Source organism: Lepidochelys kempii, chromosome 1, assembly GCF_965140285.1.
Source record: "Lepidochelys kempii isolate rLepKem1 chromosome 1, rLepKem1.hap1, whole genome shotgun sequence".
In the NCBI taxonomy this organism is placed as follows: domain Eukaryota; kingdom Metazoa; phylum Chordata; order Testudines; family Cheloniidae; genus Lepidochelys; species Lepidochelys kempii.
In genome coordinates this window covers 130,435,444-130,440,066 of record NC_136380.1, presented here as the reverse complement: position 1 = coordinate 130,440,066, position 4,623 = coordinate 130,435,444, and positions in this window count along the sequence as shown.

The window sequence follows — 4,623 nt, the reverse complement described above, 5'->3', positions numbered from 1 at the left end:
CGGAACCTGGAGGCAGCGACTATGGGTTGTCATTGGGGGAATGGGTTTGACAACTTAAAAGGAAGATCATGGGTTTATCTGTATGTGCACATGCCCTCGCACATCTGCATGTTTGAAAGAGAGAGACAAAAAAAAATGACAATCCAGGAGTGGAGCTGGGCAAAATTCTGGTCAACCAAAACATTTTGCAAATTTAGATTGAATTCACTGAATTGTTTGTTTTTTAAGAAAAAAAAATCAGAAAGAATCAGAACATTTTGTGCTGACATTCTCTAAACACAGCTTCAACTTGAAATACCTTTTCATTTTAAATTTTACTGCAATTTAGTTTTTTTAAATGGTGAAAAAAATCTCAGAAAACAAAATGAAACATTTAATTTAGGGTCAAATGAAACATTTTGTTTGACCTGAAACATTTTTTTTCCAATTGTTTTTGCTTCACCCACAGTACTGAAAATTCAGTTATTTGTACTGCTCTGTCCAGAAGGGTTTCTTATGTTTAGAAGTAGGCAATTTGGGGGAATGTCCATGTGGGAGATTTGAGGTTTTGCACAGCAAAGTGTTGAATTAATTTCAGATTTGTCATGTGGGAGAGTGGGAAAAATTTGCCATATGGTGGGAAAGCTGTATTCTTGTCGATAAAGGAAGAAGAAATCAGTGTTTCTTCAGCTGAAAATGGAATTGTGAACTTTTCACAAGCAAGGGACCAGGGAGTGTTTTGCCATTTGGACAGGGGACTCCATTTTTTCCAGTGGAAGGTGGAGTTAGGGTTTTTTTTTTTTTTGGTTTCATCAGTGAGGAAGAGAGGCCAGAAATCGGTAAAGGAGATATCAAAAGATGGCTCATTCAGTAAAAATGCGCATGCTCTAATGGTTTCAGCCTACTGTGCAATGTTTCTTTCAAGCCATGTAATGTTTTAAAATAATTGGCTCAAAGAAATCATAGCAGGTAATTTAATAAAGGTCACTCAAATGTTTAAAATGTTTACTACCATGACACAAACCATAGGGTTACTCTTTCTCTCATTTCATCTTTATGTCTCCATACCTTTAACTTCCATCACCAGTTGACAGTTGTCCCAGCACACGCATCCTTCAAATTCTTCCCATCAGCTGTCCATCTGCCTCAAAGTACATACAAACAGATGACAACTCACAAACAGAATGGACAAATCATATGTTATTTGCATCAGGCTTTTCATTCATGTTGGAAGCACTTTTGAAGGCTGACATTTAATAAAAGAGATTTTCTTCTCTAGAAAGAGATTACTCAGCAGTGCTGCTGGCAACTGATGGTATATTTTCACTGTGATTTTTCCTATTGTAATACACTCTAAGAAAAATATCCATGGCCAAATTAGCTTAAATAGAAATTTGTGCCTGAGCATGGACTGGGTAAAAATGACAAAGGATTTGGCTTCAGATGACTCTGAATATTAAAAACCTTATAAAAATGTGTTACCCAAGGAAGAGTAGCTAGTGGTGAGTGAAATGTTCACATCAAACTCTCTGACTTAAACAAATCTCATCTGACTTTGGGTTTCATTATAAACTTGAAACTCAGACCATGTTTCCTGGGAGCCAGATTTTGAACCCCTTACTCATATTGATTACTAAGTGACTGAAATCAGTGGGACCACATGTGGAATCAGGTATCACTCAGTGTGAATAAGGGTATCAGAATCTGGCCTGAAAGGTTTGTTCACAAACCTTTTTGGAGAACCTGAGCCCAATTTTAGTCATGGTGGAATAATTTATGGTTGCACATCAAAACTCATTGTTTCCCATTTTGAAATGAAATCATCTGTAGTTTCTTCAGCTGAGTTATAATTTGATGTGCGGGGTTTGCTGAAATTTAAAATTGAAAGCAAAACTTGATGGGAGGGAAGCATGAAGATAAAGCAAGCAAATTTACAGACTAATCTTTGTAAAGCAAAACCACTGAGCATTACACAGCTCTAATAGTCATTTTGCATTGTTGGCTCCTCTTTCAACAGCAACAATTTACCAAGATATATCAAATTTCAAGAACATATTCTTTTTCTTTAAAGCATACAACACGAGATGTAAGGGATGAAGGATTTTAAAGAAGTGATGCTTACAAGGAAGTAAGATATTGTTTGTATCTTCTAATTTTTTTATGTACTTATTCTTGGGAGTTCCTAGGACCTAAGGTTGGTTGTATTAGTGCAAAAATTATGTTGGGAACTTTCATTTTATTCTGAATGACTTTTTGGTTCAGCTGTTTATGCCCTTTTTTATTTACTGTTTGTGAATGTAACAATCTTCTTGGAACTTAAAGGAAAGGACATTCATTGCAGGAGGGAAGAGTTTGGCAGAAGCACCAGGAAGCCAGTCTGTGAGCAGGTCTGGAATGCTAGCTGCAGTTGCAGCACCTCTGTAGATGGTTCTCTTAATAAAGAGTTTAGTTTTAGAAATAAGAAGTCCTCTCATGTCATTAATCAACACACAGTACATGAAATAGTAAATATTAGTACATTTTTTTTCACAGTAGTATTTGGGAATGGTTGTCATACACATACACATGTTTGAATGTGAACATGGATGTTTGTGTGCACATAAGAGTTTTTCACTATTCGTTATTTCTAATTTGATATATGACATCCTCTATTTTCAAGTTTGTAAAAATATCAGTTATCATATTGGTGATTAGCAAAAAAAATAGAAGCATTAGAAAAAAATAAGTGACTACTTATGCACCCTAATTAGTGAAAACAAATAGACAAAGAAATTTGTTTGCTGAGACTATTTGGTTTATAACAAATAGAAATCTTTCTTTTTTAGTTAATCATTCATAAGTAAAAAAAAAAATCTAAATCCATCACACAATTCATTCACAGTGAATGAAACCAGTTGTATTTGCAACTACCAGCTTCAAAACCGTGGTTGATCACAACTTTACTGAAGGGTTCAGAGACAATAGTGGTCCCTGGGCCCCAGTTCAGTAAGGTAGTATGTCACTGCTATTGCTGTGCTCCTTCAGAAAAGCCTGTTTGTTTTTTGGTGGGAAGAACATCTGCTGCTGCCCTGTTACTGGGATGGTGTGACTTCTGTTGTAAGGTTGTCTCTCAGCTCCTCAAGTTTAGTTTACTTTGTCTCTAGCCAAAACTAAAATAACACAAACTGTAACAAATGAACAGTACACCAGTTGTTTGGCACTTGCATGCACACTTTAAATCTCTGTGAACCAAAATGAAACAACAGTATATCAGCCCATCTGATCCTAAAGGGTCAAAGTCTATTCTCGACTACTCCAGTGCCAATCTGGAGTACAATGGTCACTAATAAAAACACAGCATTTGCCAGTAGTTAGAAAGTATTGTCAATGATTACTGCAGTTTCTACATGTATTTAGAATAGATGATATGTGTGCTATCCAGTATTGCCTTTTTAATAGCTTTTTCTGTAATTCACTGACCAGTTCATTTACTCCAGAGTTAAACTGTGTGCTCTAAATGTCTAAAATTAGAGAGAAATGTAAAACTGTCAGTTCCAACTGCTGTAGCAGCTGATCTAAGGATGAACTGGATCTCAGAAAAGAGGGACAAAGTCATTTCTGACAACAGTCCTCTCAGTGAGACCCTTATCCAAAACCCATTGAAACTGATGGAAATCCTCTCATTGACTTCAATGGGCTTTGGATCAGATTCTGACTGCATGTTCTTCGGTGCAATCTCTGCCTTCATTCTTGTTTCTAGGTAATACTAGAGCTGTGCAAATAACTGACTTTTGGGGGGTTGGTGACAGAACCAAAACACTGAAAAATTGTTTGAGGTCAAACCAAAACTATTTTTGTTTTATATTTTCAGGAATAAAAGCCCTTTTTTTTTGTTTCAGGGAGAACAAAACATTTTGTTTCATTTCATTTGCATTTTCTACCTTATTAAAATTCAGTTGCATTAAAATTCAAAACAAAAAGTCATTTTGATCGAAAAATCAAAAGAAAATGTCTAAATGAAACAATACATTTTGAGAGGGAGAGGAATGATCAGAATTTGGCAAATTTGACACAAATTCTCAGTGTTCTGATTGAGCCACTCTGTGCATTTTTTGGTGAAAACATGTTTTGTCCAAAACATTTCACCCAGCTCTCCTTCCATCTCACACCTTCATATTAAGCATTACAGTCTAGGCTAGAAATGATTGGAAGAGCCTTGCTCTTCCTCTGTTATTCTTTCCCAACCTATACTAAAAAAAGACAAAATGTAATATTTATTTGGGGCCAAATTCTCAGATGAGCTCGCCTCCCATTTAGATACCAAAATAAGTTGCCAGATTTTCAAGAAATCTTGGCATGCTGGCTGCTACTGAGCAATTCTTGAAATCTGACCATAAGTATCACACTGGGAGCGATTGGTTCTGGACACCTTCGAACTCTATCTTTTAGGTAGGTGCCTAAATGACAGAGGAACCTTTCTGAGAATCTGATCCCACTGGTGGATGCTGAGCACATGAAAATGTAACCCTGAGCTTCTTTCCACAAGGTAATAAATGTTTCAGTATCTTCTTTTTCAGATTTTAAGGTTTCTTGATATCTGAGAGCAGCAAACCTCCTAATATGGAAATCTGTTTTCATGACAGCTAACACCCATCAACAAACACT